The sequence below is a fragment of the Bos indicus genome, chromosome 11, assembly GCF_029378745.1.
Source record: "Bos indicus isolate NIAB-ARS_2022 breed Sahiwal x Tharparkar chromosome 11, NIAB-ARS_B.indTharparkar_mat_pri_1.0, whole genome shotgun sequence".
In the NCBI taxonomy this organism is placed as follows: Eukaryota; Metazoa; Chordata; class Mammalia; order Artiodactyla; family Bovidae; genus Bos; species Bos indicus.
This window is the reverse complement of record NC_091770.1, coordinates 106,732,714-106,751,779: the sequence shown is the minus strand read 5'-3', so window position 1 is coordinate 106,751,779 and position 19,066 is coordinate 106,732,714. Positions and strand designations below refer to the sequence as shown.

Genomic DNA, 19,066 nt, shown 5'->3' with positions numbered 1-19,066 from the left:
AATTATCAATAGGTCATCCCCCAATAAGCATAATAGAATTTATTATTCTATTCGGTTACACAGATAATTAGGGTATTCTTTTAGGAAACGGAGAGTCTAGGTACGACCCCTGGGGCTCTTCCACCCAGGGGGCCTGGTTTTCCAGTTGGCATGTCGTTTCCATAGATACTAGAAATATAGCTCAAAGTCCATGGTCCGGCCCAAGATGCAGTCCTGCCTTCAAATGGAGCCTGTTCTGTCTGTTTCCTCCTTCATTGCCATCTCCTGTTTGACCACTTCCAATTTGCCTTGATTCATGGACCTAAAATTCCAGGTTCCTATGCAATATTGCTCTTTACAGCATCAAACCTTCCGAGACCAGTCCCATCCACAAGTGGGTGTTGTTTTTGCTTTGGGCCCATCCCCTCATTCTTTCTTGAGTTATTTCTCCACTGATCTCCAGTAGTATATTGGGCACCTACCAACCTGGGGAGTTCATCTTTCAGTATCCTATCTTTTTGCCTTTTCATACTGTTCATGGGGTTCCCTAGGCAAGAATACTGAAGTGGTTTTCCATTCCCTTCTCCAGTGGACCACATTCTGTCAGACCTCTCCACCATGACCCATCCCTCTTGGGTGACCCACACGGCATGGCTTAATTTGATTGAGTTAGACAAGCTGTAGTCCATGTGATCAGATTGGGTAGTTGTCTGTGATTGTGGTTTTCAATCTGACTCCCCTCTGATGGAGAGGATAAGAGGCTTATGGACACTTCCTGATGGGATAGACTGACTGAGGGGGAAACTGGGTCTTGTTCTGATGGCCAGGGCCATGCTCAGTAAATCTTTAATCCATTTTTCTATTGATGGCTGGTGCTGTGTTCCATCTCTGCTATTTACCTGTAACCAAATTGCCAACATCCGCTGGATCATTGAAAAAGCAAGACAGTTCCAGAAAAACAACTATTTCTGCTTTGTTGACTATGCCAAAGCCTTTGACTGTGTGGACCACAATAAACTGTGGGAAATTCTGAAAGAGATGGGAATACCAGACCACCTGACCTGCCTCTTGAGAAACCTACATGCAGGTCAGGAAGCAACAGTTAGAACTGGACATGGAACAACAGACTGGTTCCAAATAGGAAAAGGAGTATGTCAAGGCTGTATATTGTTACCTTGCTTATTTAACTTATATGCAGAGTACATCATGAGAAACATTGGGCTGGAAGAAGCAGAAGCTGGAATCAAGATTCCCGGGAGATATATCAATAACCTCAGATATGCAGATGACACCATCCTTATACCAGAAAGTGAAGAGGAACTAAAAAGCCTCTTGATGAAAGTGAAAAATGAGATGAAAAAGTTGACTTAAAGCTCAACATTCAGAAAACGAAGATCATGGCATCTGGTCCCATCACTTCATGGGAAATAGATGGGGAAACAGTGGAAACAGTGTCAGATTTTATTTTGGGGGGGTTCCAAAATCACTGCAGATGGTGATTGCAGCCATGAAATTACAAGACCCTTACTCCTTGGAAGAAAAGCTTTGACCAACCTAGATGGCATATTCAAAAGCGGAGACATTACTTTGCCAACAAACGTCCGTTTAGTCAAGGCTATGGTTTTTCCAGTAGTCATGTATGGATGTGAGAGTTGGACCGTGAAGAAAGCTGAGTGCCAAAGAATTGATGCTTTTGAACTGTGGTGTTGGAGAAGACTCTTGAGAGTCCCTTGGACTGCAAGGAGATCCAACCAGTCCATTCTAAAGGAGATCAGTCCTGGGCATTCTTTGGAAGGAATGATGCTAAAACTGAAACTCCAGTCCTTTGGCCACCTCATGCAAAGAGCTGACTCATTGGAAAAGACTCTGATGCTGGGAGGGATTGGGGGCAGGAGGAGAGGGGACGACAGAGGATGAGATGGCTGGATGGCATCACCAACTCAATGGACATGAGTTTGAGTGAACTCCGGGAGTTGGTGATGGACAGGGAGGCCTGATGTGCTGCGATTCATGGGGTCTCAAAGAGTCGGACACGACTGAGCAACTGAACTGAACTGCTAAGCACAGTGACTGGCGTGTTCATCCCCAAATACTGAGAGCGCATGTGCTGTGTGCTAGGTCTGTGCTGGGGACAGGTGTCCAGCCATGACACCTCACAGTCCTTGACATTCAAGAAGAGAATAAGGCAGAAAACCACCATACTTTAGAAAGAAATGATCCTGCTGCTCCCACAGAGCTGATGATGTGGAGGGAGACAACGAATAAACAGAACAGCTTGTAGAAGAGTCAGCTCCATGGAGTGAAGGGCAGGACACGGCACAGCAGGATGGGGTGGCTGCAGCAGAGGGGGGTGGGGAGGAGAGGAGTTCCGGGGCCCGAGAACTGATGGGTGACGAGCCCCAGCGGGTGCTGACAGGGCCGGCCCTGGGGCCATGAAAGACCGAGGTGGTAAGGGCAGGAGACATGGGGGAGCTGTCACCGCAGATGCACACAGGGACGTGTCTCTGAGGAGGTGACATTTAAGCTGTGCTCTGGGCCACTGTCCCCTTCCCTTGTCACCCAGAGCCAGACACCGAGGATGGCCGCTAACATCACGTGCACCAGCCAGTCCTGAGCCTGTGCACCCAGCTCACTGTTCCCTCCTGAGGAGTCACAGTCAAGGCCCCTGTGCTGAGTTCCCCTCCCTCCCTCTCCAGACAAGGCCGATCCTTTCCCTTGTGGCCCAGTGGCGTGGCCTGTCCCTCCTCTTGGGAACTTAAAGTCATCAACTCTTTTCTCGATGACAGTTGTCTCCTGATCTATTTGCTTTATTATGCCTCCAATTTCCTATTAATACACTATATTTTAAATTAGCCAAGAATGACAGCACACTCGACACAGAGTGTCTTAACTGAGCACACTCAATTAAGTGTGGACAAATGGAGAATGAACTAGGACACTTCCCGCAATGTCCTCAGTCAGTTTAATGTTTATTGTGTGTTAAGCGTGTGTTCTGTGTTTTCCCGCCTGGTTAGTTTCCTCTGGGTCAGCTGTGCTTTCTTTCACCAACTGTTTCTCCTGACAAAATTACTTGCAAGCACAACTGAAGTTCAGAATATGTTCAAATTGTTCCCTACAGGGCAGGCATCTTAGAGCAAAATTTACTGCAGCGCTGACAAGGCGTCATGTCTTTCTCCAAGTTGGCTGAGAATGAGCAGAGTAGGACTTGTGTGGTTAGTCCCTCTGTTGTGTCCAGCTCCTTGTGATCCCTCCTTTGAGGGGAGCCTGGCAGGTACAGGCCCTGGAGTCCCAAAGAGCTGGACACGACTGAGTGACTATATATTCTTCCGGATTCTTTCCCATTACAGGTTGTCACAAGATACTGAGTATAGCTTCCTCACTACACAGCAGCTCCTTGTGTCACCTGGTGTACATACAGCAGTGTGTGCGTGCTGACCCCAAACCCCTGACTCACCTCTCCCACACCCCTGTGTCCTCTTAGGTAACCATAAGCGTGTTTTCTATGTCTGTGACTCTACCTCTGCTTTGTAAATAAGTTCATCTGTATCATTCTTCAATATTCCACATGTGTGATGTCATACGATGCTTGTCTCTTTCTGTCTGACTTACTTCACTTAAAGTGAAATCACCATGTTCATCCATGTTGCTGCAAATGGCATTATTTCACTTGATCTTATGACTGAGTAATTTTCCATTGTATATATATTCCACATCTTCTGGAGCAAGCACTTCTTAGACTGTACAGCTTGACTTCCTTTAAAGGAACAAAAATCGTGAGTAAACCTAAGTTTTTTAGAGATGGAGAACTTCTCTGCAATGATTCATATAGCATTAATTAGCATTTAATGGATTAGGAGACCAAGAATAGTAGGTAAAATTGGTGTGCGGTTTTGTTTTATGTCACTTATGTCAAGTTCTCATGCTGCTGCTGCTGCTAAGTCTCTTCAGTCGTGTCCGACTCTGTGCGACCCCATAGACAGCAGCCCACCAAGCTCCCCCGTCCCTGGGATCCTCCAGGCAAGAACACTGGAGGGGGTTGCCATTTCCTTCTCCAATGCACGCAAGTGAAAAGTGAAAGTGAAGTCGCTCAGTCCTGTCCGACTCATATCAGGGTTAAATTATGTTCACAAAATACAGATTTCTTCTGTTCCTCTATTCTTGATTCTCTAAAATTATGTGGTGCTTTTGTAGTCAGTTGTTCTTTGCTTGCATAGCCTTCACATGATTTTCAGAAGTAATTCTTGAAAGCAATTTATTTTATAGCCTTCCTTGCTTTTCTTTCTTTTGTTACAGCTGCTTTAAATATTGGTCTTGAGAATTCATATTTTTCCAGCAAGTAGTCAATTTCTTGAATATTCTAGTATATTTGCAGTGTATATAAAAGGGTTTATATTTATTTTGTGGGTGGGTATGAGATAATATGAAATATACATCAGACCTGCTGTCTGACACAAGACCCCTAAATGTTTTGAAGTTTCCTGGGTGATAGAAATGTCTTTTGGCTTGTTTTCTTGTATTTTTTCTGAAAGTGTTAATTTTGCTTTTTCCTGGTAGGAAATGATTACCTTCATAACAGACACTTTTGAGGATTATTGCTAAGGCTTGTTAGTGCAATTCTATGTGCCATTTATTTTAAGGCTTGTGATTAGTTTTATCTCTCTCTCTCTCTCTCTCTCTTTCTTTCTTTTGTTTTTAGTTTCAGCTCTAATACATGCATTTTCTGTCTCAGTTGAATGCCCCGCATATTCAAGGAGGTTCCTTCACTCTGGCTGCTGAGGATTCTCAGCCCCACATGAATGTTGGACACTTTTCAATCCATTCAGTTTAGTTCACTTCAGTCACTCAGTCATGTTGGACTCTTTGCAACCCCATGAACCGCAGCATGCCAGGCCTCTCTGTCCATCACCAACTCCTTGAGTTCACCCAAACTCATGTTCATTGAATCAGTGATGCCATCCAACCATCTCATCCTCTGTCGTCCCCTTCTCCTCCTGCCTTCAATCTTTCCCAGCGTCAGGGTCTTTTCTAATAGTCAGCTCTTCAAATCAGGTGGCCAAAGCATTGGAGTTTCAGCTTCAGCATCAGTCCTTCCAATGAACACCCAAGACTGATCTCCTTTAGTATTGACTGGTTGGATCTCCTTGCTGTCCAAGGGACTCTCAAGCATCTTCTCCAACACCACAGTCCAAAAGCATCAATTCTTCTGTGCTAAGCTTTCTTTATAGTCCAACTCTCACATCCATACATGACCACTGGAAAAACCATAGTTTTGACTAGAAGGACTTTTGTTGGCAAAGTACCGTCTCTGCTTTTTAATATGCTGTCTAGGTTGATCATAACTTTCCTTCCAAGGAGTAAACATCTTTTCATTTCATGGTTGCAATCACCATCTGAGGTAATTTGAGAGCCCCCCAAAATAAAGTCAACCACTGTTTCCACTGTTTCCCCAACTATTTGTTGAGCTATTTCAAATCCTAAAAGATGATGCTGTGAAAGTGCTGCACTCAATATGCCAGCAAATTTGGAAAACTCAGCAGTGGCCACAGGACTGGAAAAGGTCAGTTTTCATTCCAATCCCAAAGAAAGGCAATGCCAAGGAATGCTCAAACTACCACACAATTGCACTCATCTCACACACTAGTAAAGTAATCCTCAAAATTCTCCAAGCCAGGCTTCAGCAATATGTGAACCGTGAACATCCTGAGGTTCAAGCTGGTTTTAGAAAAGGCAGAGGAACCAGAGATCAAATTGCCAACATCCACTGGATCATTGAAAAAGCAAGAGAGTTCCAGAAAAACATCTATTTCTGCTTTATTGACTATGCCAAAGCCTTTGACTGTGTGGATCACAACAAATTATGGAAAATTCTGAAAGAGATGGGAATACCAGACCACCTTACCTGCCTCTTGAGAAACCTATATGCAGGACAGGAATCAACAGTTAAAACTGGACTTGGAACAACAGACTGGTTCCAAATAGGAAAAGGAGTACTTCAAGGCTGTATATTTTCACACTGCTTATTTAACTTATATGCAGAGTACATCATGAGAAATGCTGGGCTGGAGGAAGCACAAGTTGGAATCAAGATTGCTGTGAGAAATATCAATAACCTCAGATATTCAGAAGACACTGCCCTTATGGCAGAAAGTGAAGAGGAACTAAAGAGCCTCTTGATGAAAGTGAAAGAGGAGAGTGAAAAAGATGGCTTAAAGCTCAACATTCAGAAAACGAAGATCATGGCATCCGGTCCCACTCAATGCATAGGTCTCCAGTAATAATTCTTTCCTCAAAAGTTGTTCCTGCTCAGCCTTGTGGAATCTCACCTGTGATCAGATAACAGAGACTCAGCGGGCTCATTAAGCACTTGTAATCATTCTTTCTGTCTGAGTAGCTCTCTCTTATCGATGCCCTGCCCCGCACTTATCACCTTCTGCACCTCCCTGGCTCACCTGTGTTCTCAGATCAGGGCTTTGCTGGGCTGCATCTGGGTTCCCCTCCCTGTACCTGCAGCATGGAAATTGCCTGAAGGCAGACAGCCAGGAGTCTTCAGATGGATTTGTGTATCCATCTTCCTCTAGGAACTTAGTCCTGCATGGCCTGCTGTCCAGGATCTGAAAACAGTTGCTCCCAGTATTTTGTTCAGCTTTGTAATTACCAGTGCCAGATGATGACATTCAGATACTGTTCCTCTTAAAGCTGGGAGTGGAAGTCACATTTTATTTTTACAGACACTCTTTGAATCAGTAATTCTAAATCAGTTAACCATATATGTTTGAAAGTATCTTTTGCTTCATTTTCTCTGTTTTGCTCTTGCAAATGTAAAAACAAAACCAAATATCAAGAGACACACTAAAACAGATTTTGTTTTCTGTTTTTCCTGGTTGAACTTTATGCCAACAAGTCCTAGGTAAGAACTTAGGAAGCTGCAGTAAGTCAAGGCACCAGCAAGATCACAGGATCTGTAATCAACAGGGATCTTAATGGTACCAGAGAGCCTTTTTTTGCCAGGCTGTAGGAGGTGGATGCAATAGTTGAGGGGCTAGAGGGACCCCGGACCTTAATGACACCAGTGAGCCAACTAAAATACAGGAGGCTGAGGCCAGGTACAGCATGTTTGGCCAATGTGAGCTGAAGCATATTTAATTCTGAATTTCCAGAACAATTACCTCAAACAAAATGTTCACCTTATTCTGATATTCACATAGAAAGATTGCACAGAATCTTTCACCTAGAAATTCTACTCCCATGGAAGATAGCCACCAGGAAGATTGCTTGGAGAATTTAAGAGATGTGTGGTTTTTAGGTGGAGAAAGAGGCAAGTGTGGTTCAGAAACGGAAAGGGGTCTGTGCAAACCCAGCAGGCTCTCTTTGGTGGAAGGCAGGCCGTGCACTCACTGCTCCTTCCCCCTTTTGCTGAGGTCACTTTTATCATGTTTTAGGTAGCTCCAATGAAAACTTCGAGTACAGGGGCTTCCCTGTTGGTCCAGTGGTTAAGAATCTACCTTGCAGTGCAGGGGACACCGGTTCGATCTCTGGTCCCAGATGACCCCACATGCCACAGAGAAATTAAGTCTGTACACTGCCAATACTGAGCCCAGGCATCCTAGAGCCCAGCTCTCCACAGCAAGAGGAGCCACCAAAGCGGGAAGCCCAGCCACCCAACTAGAGCACAGGCCCTGCTCCCTACAAGTGGAAAGAGCCTGCATGCAGCAAAGAAGACCCGGGGCAGCCAAAAAGAAATAAAATTATATTTAAACAAAAACCCCTTCAAGTACAGTGACTCTCAATGGCTCCAGTAACTCCTGCTCAATGTTCTCAGCACACCAGCGTGTGGGGTCTACAGGACCCCCCTCCCCCCGTGAAGGCCCAGCTTCTCCATCGACCACGTGTCTCCACCACTGTGCTGTGCCGTCTCCCCGCTCACCTCTGCACAAAACTGCTTCTGATGGTGTCACTCTTTAGGCAGGGGAGTCATTCTTGTGAATCATCTAAGAATTAATATCTAACCTGCAATTTTATTTCTATATTCCTTAAAAGGAGTTCCTTAAAATCCCAATTGTATTCCTTAAAAGAGCGTTTTAACACAATCTTGATTTGAACACCTATGTTTTTATTTATCAACTTTCATGTCTCCTTCATTGTGTCCTGTGCTCTGGCTCAGCCTCTCTCTCAGCCTCTGCTCTTGGCCTCTCAGGAAACAGCGTACAGGATGTGTTAGTTGCATCCGCCCTCCCTCTCACTGGCTCTTTTCCGTCCTCCCTCATCTCCGTGACATTTGTAACTGTGTGCACATCACTATCACCTGACACCCTCCCTCCCTTGGGAAGCCTGTTATCACCTTCCTGCTCCTTTCTCTGCTGCCCCATGTGTGTCCCTGCCCGACACTCACAGCAGCCTCACAGCAGGCGCTCTCCCTCACTCTTCTCTCCAGAGCTCCTGCTGGAATTTCTGGACACAACCTCCCAAGTATTAACCTCTGACTCGGACTTCTCCTTCCCTGGTGGGCCCTGTAGCATCTTCCCCTGAGTGAAGACCACAGATAAAACCTAAATTCTCCTTCTTCCCCAGCTACCTTAGACTCCCCTGTGGATGTCTCCTTCTCATCCAGGCTCAGTGATTCAATATCATCCATGAACCATTTTTCTATACTCAACCATCTGGCCGTACTGATACCATCTCCAGGGGAGTGGGTGGAGCAATGATGGGCAATGTTGAGATGGCAGGTAGAGACCAGGCCAGGCAATGAGGGCGTGAGAATGAAGGACAGTGCTAAGAAGAGGAGCAGATTATAGAGAAGTCACAAGGGCAGAAGAGGTTGGAGAATGTTTTTAAAAACAGATCAGGGAGAAATCTGGGAGAGGAGAGGTTGAGTCTTAAGGGAAGAGAAATGATCATTGCATAGCTCCTCGGGAGCGGGGTGGGGAATCCAGCAACGTGCTAGTTTACCAGCAACATCCTATCAGATGCTATATTTCAGTTAGAAATACTTCAGGCTACAAATCCATTAGATTTGTAGAAATTCCATATGCATTAGAAATTTATACATTTTCCTGCAATGGAGTAAATTAGGCTAAGGTTATGTATTACATTGTTTATTGTGATGTCAAGATGTCATTTTATATTAGTGTTTATTCCAATGTGGACCAGTAAAGCATATTATAGTACATCATCTATTCATTGGACTGATTTGTGGAAAATAGTGTCCCAAGAGAAAATATTCCCCAAGATATTCTCAGCTAAATATAAGCAAGATACCATAAAACACTGTGCACACTGTGTGACCATGTATGGTTTTAAATGTGGTTGTGCTCAGTCACTCAGTCACATCCCACACTTTGTGACACTATGGACTGTAGCCCACCGGGCTCCTCTGCCCATGGCGATGCTCCAGGCAGGGATACTAGAGTGGGTTGCCATTTCCTGCTCCAGAGGATCTTCCAGACCCAGGGATTGAATCTGAGTCCCTTATGTCTCCTGCACAGGGAGGTGGGTTCTTTACCATTAGCACCACATGTGGAGTGAAGAAGAAATAGATAGTCATAGTTGCTTGTGTATCCATAAAATGACATTCTGGGTCGTGTCTCCTGATCCAGGGGCTAAGACTCTGCACTCTCATTGTAGGGGCCTGAGTTCAATCCCTTGTCAGGAAACTAGAACCCACATGCCACAGCTAAGAGTTCCCATGAACAAGGTCCCGCAGGCACAGCCATACAAATACTTAGAAGAAAAAAACAAACAAACAAACAAATAAACCTCCGGAAGCCATTCCTGAGAAACAAAACACGTGGCTGACTGTGGGAGCAGCAGGGCCTTGACAAGAAGGGAGGGGGTAGGAAGAACAATGGAATATAAATTATTTTATATTTCTAGGTTCTTGAACCTTGTACATGTATTACAAGTTTCTCAGAAATGCCAAGACATTACAAAAAAAATTTAAACTTCTAAAGAATAAAACTCACAGTGTTATTTCTACAAACTGAATGAAAGTCAAGTTTGTTTTATCAGATTATCTGGCTTCTCTAACATATCTTCTCAGGCTTTTCCCACGCTACTCAGACAGTGGTCCATACGGCACTGTCTGGATTCTTGTCATAAAGTGAAGTGAATCTTTTACACTATCCTGGGTCCTTGCTGTCCAGAAAATGAAGGACGACGTCATCACGTTCCTTGCAGCAGGGGCCCTCTTAGGTAGCACGGACCTTTACTTCCCAATGGAGCAGTACATCTACAGAAGGAAAAGTGGCGGTGTCCACATTAGGAATCCGAAGAGAACCTGGGAGAAGCTTCTGTGGGCAGCTCATGCCATCGTTGCCACTGAAAACCCAGCTGCTGTCCCTGCTGCGTCCTCCAGGAACCTTCGCCAGCGAGCTGAGCTGCAGTTTGCTGCCGCTTCGCTCCTGGAGCCTCCACCAACCAGACCCAGGCAGCTTCCAGGAGCCAAGACTCCTGGTGGTTACAAGCCCAGGGCTGACCGCCAGCCTCTCCCAGAGGCATGTATGTGAACTTCTTACCATCGGTCTGTGTGACACGGACTCTCCTCTGCACTCTGGAGACGACCCATTCCCGGCAACCAGGGAGCTCAGTCCGTGGGTCTGACTTGGCAGATGCTCACCTGGGAAGTTCTGCCTGTGCGCGGCATCGTTTCCTGTGAACACTCTTGGGAGGTCATGCCTGATCTCTACGTCTGCAGATTCTGAAGAGATTAAAAGGGAAGAGCAGGTGGCAGCTGACCAAGGAGGACTTCACCATGAATGGGTCACTTCAGCAGCTGAGTGCAACGCTACTGGATCTGAGGTGCTGGCCTAGTCCACAGGCGGGCAGCGAGCTCGCTGCCTACTCCGCAGTTTCCCCCGAAGGCTGACCTGCAGCACCCACTGCTCAGGCCACTGGACGGGTAGGAACAGCACTGGGTGGGCTTCAGCTGTTCTTTCACAGGCTCTTCTCTTCAGTGGGGGCTGTTGTGGGTCCTTGCTGCTGCACAGGTTTGCTCTGGTTGCGGTGAGCGGGGAGCACTCTGGTTGTGGTGCCTGCCTTCTCGTTGCAGCAGCTTCTCTTGTTATGGAGCGTGGGTCCCAGGGCCCCCAGGCTTCAGTGGTGGCAGAGTGTGGGCTCAGGAGCTGTGGCCCCCAGGCTGTGGAGCACAGGCTTGATGGTTGTGGTGCATGGCCTTAGTTCCTCTGAGGCATGTGGGTTCTTCCTGGACCAGGGATTGAACTCATGTCTCCTGCATTGGCAGGATTCTTTACCATGAGCCATTATGGAAACCCCACAAACTCTTAAAATGGAAATTGGTTGACAGAAAATAAGCAGTTTCTAAATAAATAAATATGTCTACTCATGAGAAAGTTCCGTGGCTTTTGCTTTTTTCCTTTCACATAAGAGGAAAATTTCCTAATTCATAGTTCATTATGTTCTTCCCTCAAACAACATTTGCAACCGCTAATTTTATTAGCTAAGCTTGATCCAATTTTTAAAACACTTTTCTCCCACTTTCCCCTATGCACTGTACATTCATTATCAATTGAGATAATATTTTATCATTGTTCAGTCACTCAGTCATGTCCAACTCTTTCCGACCCCATGGACTGCAGCACACCAGGCTTCCCTGTCCTTCACCATCTCCCAGAGATTATATTTATATACTTCATATGGATAGGAGGATAATCAGTTGACTTCATCCTTGAATTATTTCTCTGAATCTGACATATTAATATGCTGCTGCTAAGTTGCCTCAGTCGTGTCTGACTCTGTGCAACCCCGTAGACGGCAGCCCACCAGGCTCCCCTGTCCCTGGGATTCTCCAGGCAAGAACACTGGAGTGGGTTGCCATTTCCTTCTCCAATGCATGAAAGTGAAAAGTGAAAGTGAAGTCACTCAGTTGTGTCCGACTCTTTGCAACCCCATGGACTGCAGCCCACCAGGCTCCTTCGTCCATGGGATTTTCCAGGCAAGAGTACTGGAGTGTGGTGCCATCGCCTTCTCCGATTAAAATGCTAGTAAGATATAAGACACTTGATTGACTTCAGCATAATAAAAAATAACAGAATCAGGTGACCATATCTGAAGACTGATTATAAAAGCAGCAGCCATGTTGATGAGGAGCAGTGACACACGGGGGGACATTTTATGTGGTGAGAGAGGGGCGCTGGCCTCAGGGATTGAAAGGGCTGCTTGAAAACAGAGTAGAACTAGGCTCAGTGGATGGACGTCCTGGGAGTCACTTCCCAGAGACACATAAGACAGAGTCCTGAGCATCCTGAGTGCCCACAAGGTGGTCTGAAGCCGTGGCCAGGGCACCCCACTGTGTATCAGTGGAGATGGTAGCTGTATTGTGTGTCTGTACGAGTCTGTATAAGGTGACCCTGCATGCAGAAAACCAAATTTGACTAAATGGCAGAAGGCCTCAGCTCTAATAGTAAGATCTTTTCTTAAATCAATTTCTTTCTCCTCTCAGCTTCTCCATCTGAAAGGAGTTACTCTTCATGAGACCCATTCTCTTTTAATTCCCTTCTACAAAGCCTCAAATTTTGTAGCTTTTTTTCAGTATCTTTCCATGTTTTTCCTCAGACAAGATAAGCATATAGTGCCAGATTACAGGGCTGACAGCGCGGAAAAGACAGTTTATTGATGGCAAAAAAAAGATCTGCCTTCTGACAAGCAGCCGCCGCTCACGGTGAGGCAAACCGGAAGTGCCTGCAGACGCAGAGACACGTGCACAGGGAGCAGGACGCTTTAGCCACAGCCCTTATCAGCGCAGCTGTCAGAAAGGGGTCCTTCCTTGACCTGACTCGTGCTTCCTGTTTCTTTAACTCCCTGTGCTTCGGGGCTGCTCTGCTGAGTTGGACTCCCCTTTGCTTTTCCTAGATCTCCTTGGGGCCTTCTCACAGCGCCCGGCAGCAGGCAGGAAGCAGAGGCACCATTGGGCAGGTCTGCTCCTGTAACTCCTCTGGCAGCCGTGCGGCTGGGACAGCGCTGAGCATTCACCGTCCCTCTCATGGGACCAGAGGTCGGAATGGGGAAGAGGGAAGGGCTGCCTTTGCTTTCTTTCACTCCCAGGCCAGGAGCTCTTCACCTGAGGGATTTGGAGAGCCCAGGGAGCCTATGGCCTCCCTGAAGTGATGCTTAAAATGTGTCTGTGCACAAGCTTTTGTTCAGATAAAAGTAAATGCCCTGGATTCACCCCTTCAGAATATTTTATCTTTGTTCCTAGTCTGTACAGATCCTGTGCTTTGAAGCGCAACACCGCTGCAGTGATTTCATCACACTTCCACTGCTGCCGGTCCCTAGTAAACCCTAGTAAACCTAGCTTTCAGAATCAAGAGAAGCTGGTGGCTGACAAGGCTTAAAAACATCCTTTGAAGTTCCTAGAATCAAGAGCACCTGACTGTACTGGAACATTTTAACGTCTAGTAGTTTGTTTTTCGCTTGTGAACAGCTAGGTCAAATTGTTTCCAAACAAGAAAACCGAACTAAAGTCTATGTGTCTGACCAGGGTTACAGGACACAAACTACTTTAGGGCGGGTCCCAGGTCAGCCTGAGATTCTGTCATTACCAGGAATCAAGGTAGCAAAGAGCATCTGTGACACAAACGCTAAAAGCGTTTTATTACTGGATAATTTGGGTTGGGACGGTCCCCTAGAGAAGAGAATGGCAACTCACTCCAGTGTTCTTGCCTGAAGAATTCCATGGGCAGAGGAGCCTGGCGGGCTACAGTCTAAGGGATCCCAAAGAGTCGGACATGACTGTGACTTTCACTTTCTGTTTTCAGTTTGAATCTAAGGAGAGGTAAAGTCTTTTCTGTGGATATTTGTAAATGCTTCCTACAGATCCAGTTATATGGCTTTGTGTTCTTCTGAAATTGCTCCCATGACATTGATCTGGACTTCATACACTTATGTACCAAATTACTCTGTTTTCTGTGCAATGGTGGTAAAACAGTTAAAAAGCAAGTAAACAAGCCAAAGCCCGTGAACTGTTTCAAACAGGCTGAAAGCGCCACCTACTGTCCAATCTGCAGAGGTGCCCGAGAAATGTAGTCTGAGCCTTATGGACTGAGAGCCACAGGAACTAGGATATTAAGCTAAGTTAGACTCACACCTAACTATACTTTCTACTTATATGCTATTTATAACGAGTATGTAGTTATATTTATGCTCTCTCCTGAGCATTCTCAATCTTTTGTTACAGAAAGTAAGATATTGAAAATCACTGAACTGTGGCAGATGTAAGAAACAGTATCAGGCTATCATATGCTTTCCACGGGTCCCGATTATCCCACACCAAAATGCCTTGAGAGTTCTGGAGCAAAAATGCTCTTTGCCACTTTTATTCCTAGGAACGACTGAGGCCCAGAGCTCCCTGAGTAGCCCCTCCTGAGGGGACTTGACTGTATTTATTTTACATGTTTAAGAGATGACAGCAAAAGAGAAAGCTCTAAAATGGCAAAAGCTTTCAGGTACACCAAAAGGGTGGTTTTTAATGTTGGTTTGAGTGTTTTGTTTTTAATGGAACAATCCATTATAGAACGGGCCAAAATGAGTTTAGAGAATAACATTTTCTACCTCTGAGAGCTACTAAATAAAAATTGTCTTTACTATGGGCCTGGCATCAATTCAGACTTGCCTTGGACAGGTGACTGACTTCCAGGCTGCCTTAAACCCAGCCAGTGTTCAGGGAATGACCCAGTGACTGGAGGGGACAGCAGCTTGCAGCCAGCATTTCACTGTTTGTGCTGCTCGTGTGCTCTTTCTGTCTCTAGCCCTTCAGCAGATATTCACTCTCTTCTACACAGCTTATCATTTGCTTGACTCTGAAATACATTGGTTCAGTTTTTATGATAAGCTGGTTCGGTACAATCGTATGTTAAGTATTTATTTAAATACAAACAATATACACTCTTGTTCAAGTTCCTCCTGAGTTAAAAGTACACACACACACATACAAAAACTGGATAATTTAGAGTAAAATAGAATTTCTCTCTCACCCTTATCAAAGTATCTGTGGTTCATTTGTATATATTCCTCCAGTTTTAAAAAAAATTTTTTTTTCAAATATATATTTATTTACACACAGATAACATAGGTTCATTTTTAGTTCAGTTAGACAAATAATGTGTGTGTGTTGTTTTACAACTTGGTTTTGTCATGTAACAGTATGACTTTGAGGTGTCACCATTTCCTGTTTGGGGGTTTTCCAGTGGTTTTCAATAGGAATATAAAAATCTTTCTTTAGAACAACATGATTCTGCTATAAGCAAACTAGGTTCATCTAGCATCCACCTTCAGGGAAATTCAGAAATGGCTTTAGTTGCCCTGCACATCCCACCATCGGGAATGGAGGAAACTGCGAGCAAGGAAAGTCTCAGTAATGAACACCAGGCACCCCGTTAACCCAGCGCTAAAGGAGGAGGGCGGGGCGAGGACAGCTCACGGGCTGGGGGAAGGTCTTGTGACGCCTGTGTCTCCAGCCTGGCCGGTAGCAGCCCAGAGAATCCAGGAAAGAGAGACGGTAGGAGAACAGTGGAGGGCAGGAAACGGGCCTCCTGGCGGCAAAGCACAAAGGGCGCAGAGCCTGGGGAGGACGAGCGGGTCCTCAGAGGAGCCGGTGGAGAGACACCAGGAGGAGGCTCCCTCCCGCTCACCCCACCCCAGAAGGTGCCCATTACCTGGGTGCGGGGTCGCATCCGCTCCCCTCACTAAGACTGTGCACTTCAGGCTGGTCTTGGGAACACACTTCTTGTTGCACTTGAGTGATTTAATTATGCCTCCCTGTAATTTCAGGTTGGGTCTTCTCTGCCTGCCTTCCCCTCACTTTTCACTCTGGCCTCAGTCTTCATTTTTTTTCTGGCAAACAATATATGGTCAGCAGGCAGAGTTGACTGCATAAAAGTCAAAGATCTGCCTCTGAGGAGTAATATATACTCATATCGCTATGCTAGTTTATTTATATTTATTAATTTAATTTAGTACAACATAATGCTACATAAATATATGCATATAATGTAAATAAATATTAAATGTTATGTACTATCATTATTTTAATATAATATGTATATATACATGATATATGTTAATATTAATAATATATAGGCTGATTTAGTTAACGACACCCCTGGTGAGAAGACTAATGAAGACTAAAGAAGTCAGAAAAAAACAGAAATTTGAAGATCTTTGTGCAAACTCCATGCTCACGATGTAAATGGCGAGATGTGCATGAAGGTTCTTGGCCAGGGCTCCTCAGAGGCTTCTCCAGGCCCCTGTCATGGTCAGCAGTGAGAGAGGGAGTGAGGGTCTGGGCAAAGCCCCCAGGCCTAGGCCGGGCCAAGCCCCCGCCAGTCTCCTTCCTTCTGTCACCGTGCGTCACCTCCTCACTTACACTAGTGTAAACGAGTGTTATCACTTCTCCCACAGAATGAAGGGTGTGTGTTGCAGGAGAGCTGGAGCGAGCTCACTGGTGACATGAATCTTAAAATGATAGAGAGAGGGAGTTGGAGGGAGGGAGACAGATAAATAGACATATGTGCCCTGGCTTTAGACTGTAGTGTGAAATTTATGATATTAAAACTGGTTAGCCTTTAGCTTGTATTTTTGTCAGTGTGTGTATTAAACAATTGATCAGTCACCTAAATATCATAGATTCTAAATCATAAACTAGGATTTAAAAATACTGTAGTTCTCTGTGTTACCAAAATGCACTTTTGAAGCCAATGTTCAAGTCATCCAGTGTCTTCTCTTTGTGTTTGGTCACATGTTGTTCTCTTTTTTAACTTTATTTTGTATTTGGGGTGTAGCCGGTTAACAAACAGTGTTGTGACAGTTTCAAGTGACACCAAGGGGAACAGTTCACCCAAACACACACATGCGTCCTTTCTCCCCCACACTCCCCTCCCTTCGAGGCTGCTACATAGCATTGACATCCGTGTGCCAAACAGGGAGTCCTTGTTGATTCCTAAGCAAAGTGGACGTTTGTTGATTCATCAGAGACTCTGTCAGAATCTTTCCCAGAGGTTAGCGAGGAGTTTCCTGGAAAACACTCAGCCCACCCCCTGTTGCCAGAGGAAGAGTGTTTATATACGGATGTTAGTTTTGGGAGAATTTGGTGAACTGGACCAGCTCGTACAGAGATGGAAACAGCTTGTCACCATCAACACTGTCACCACTCCCCAGTAGGTTCAGCCTCCCCCGAATGCGCCCCGAGTCCTGACTGCTGAGCAGGCCAAGCCCGCTCTCAGCCCCCAGCACCTCCTCCCGCAGGGCCGCAGCCCGCACGCGCTGGAGGGACTGACCGCTCGTCCCCTCCTCCCCCTACTCACAGGCCTGCACGAGCCAGCTCCCTGCTCTGGTTGAAGGTGGAAGAAGGCCAAGCAGCAGCCTCAGAAACAGCGCACAGGATACCCTCCATTCCCAGGAGTGCGGGCTCATCATTTAGGGCCTAGGGGACACGGGGGTGGGAGAAGCCTCAGCGCTGGACACTGTGAGAGCCTGTCTGCTGAACAGACTCAGGGACTGTCTGTTGGCCATGGGATCTGAGGAACAGGAGAGATTTGGTTGGACTGGGGCTAGCTGGGAGGGTTTGCCATGGTCTAAAGCACAGGCTGTGTCTCTCTGGGCTGAAAATATTAACTGCTGAGCACTAGCTCGCACCACAAGAGGGTATTGGTTAGAGGTGTCCTGAGATATAAGAGCTTCTTAGGGACACAAGAGGAGATACTAGGAGGATGTGAAATGCCTTGTAGAGCCTGAACCGTATGCCCAGCCTTCTGACCCCAGTTTTGGGAGGTAGCAGTTTCTTATGCATGTCCCTGGTGGCTCAGATGGTAAAGAATACACCTGTAATGTAGGAGACCTGGGTTCCATCTCTGAGTCGAGAAGATTCCCTGGAGAAGGAAATGACAACCCACTCCAGTATTCTTACCTGGAAAATCCCATGGACAAAGGAGCCTGGTGGGCTGCAGTCCATGGGGTCACAGGGACATGATTGAGAGACTAACACCCTTAGGGCAGCTGGTTTGCTTGGGCCTGATCAGGGAGAGGCACAGGTGAGTGTTGCTTTTGACAAGTTAAAGAATCTTTGGGCCTAGAAAAGAAAACAGCAGTCTCAGAGGCCATTGCTGAATCATCTAACTTCAGGAAAACAAAACCAAACTTTAGGTCCCGCCCTGATGCTCCAGGCTGGTTGCATCTACCTGGGACTTATCACCCCTTGTCCAGAGGATTTATCACCCCCTGCCCAGTTACACATGCCATCTCAACTAAAGAATACCCAAAACAACCCGCCTGACTAACATTTCCCTTATCACTTCCACAAACCTCCCTTTGAATATGAAGCCTCCCTGATCCCTCTCAGGCTCAGCTGGGTCGCTGGCTGACTGCCGCCCCTTCTTGCCTGAATAAAGGTCACCTACTTCCGTTGAAGTCGTCTCTCCTTTTCTGCCTCAGCCCAATCTAGATCTTACAACCAGCACTGTCTGAGAGAAGAGGGCAAACAGGTGCCCCCCGGGAGTCAAGACACAGGCTGCTTAGTCAGCAAGACAGCTGTGAGGGAGTGGAGTGGGCACCTCGTGGGGACTTTCCTGCAGTCCCTGGGTGCCCTGCAGTTCCAAGCTTTGGCCTGAATGCATCATAAGGAAGGAGCCTTTGCATTCTACCTATTATGAGTTAACCACTAAAGGAATGTTGACTATAAGCTTGTACATAAAGTCCCATCTCTGGGAGCCCTGCATCCCAGGTAATGAGCACCAAGCTAAAATAATAACTTTGTTTAGCTCACAGGAAACTCCCTGACCAGACTCTCCTGTGAATCATGGCAGGGAGGCAGACATTAACACATCCCGTCTGGAGCCTGATCAGAATGAGGAAATATTTGACTTTCCTCCCCCACCACCTTTGAGAATTAAGATAAAAGAAGCCTGAATTCTAATTCAGGCAAGATGGGTCCTGGGACAAGAGTCCTGGGTTTCTGAATAAAGTCACCGTTCCTTGCCCCAAGAACTCATCTCTCAATTTATTGGCCTGTCGTGAGGTGAGCAGGACAAGCTTGGACTCAGTTACAGAAGAGCTGACAGTCTTGCTTTTTTGGGGGAAGATT

General features: G+C 46.0%; 1 long non-coding RNA gene and 1 pseudogene across 1 annotated transcript; one reads left to right on the top strand and one right to left on the bottom strand.

The window, feature by feature from the left end:
• The first annotated feature begins 3,757 nt into the window (after positions 1–3,757).
• Positions 3,758–11,325, top strand: LOC139185943 (small ribosomal subunit protein uS2-like; annotated as a pseudogene).
• Positions 11,326–16,083: 4,758 nt separating this feature from the next.
• LOC139185691 (uncharacterized) lies at positions 16,084–18,669 on the bottom strand. Its single transcript, XR_011569174.1, has 3 exons — positions 18,384–18,669; positions 17,894–18,055; positions 16,084–17,410 (listed from the first exon to the last, which is right to left on the bottom strand). It is a non-coding gene; the product is annotated as an uncharacterized lncRNA (long non-coding RNA).
• Positions 18,670–19,066: the final 397 nt, after the last annotated feature.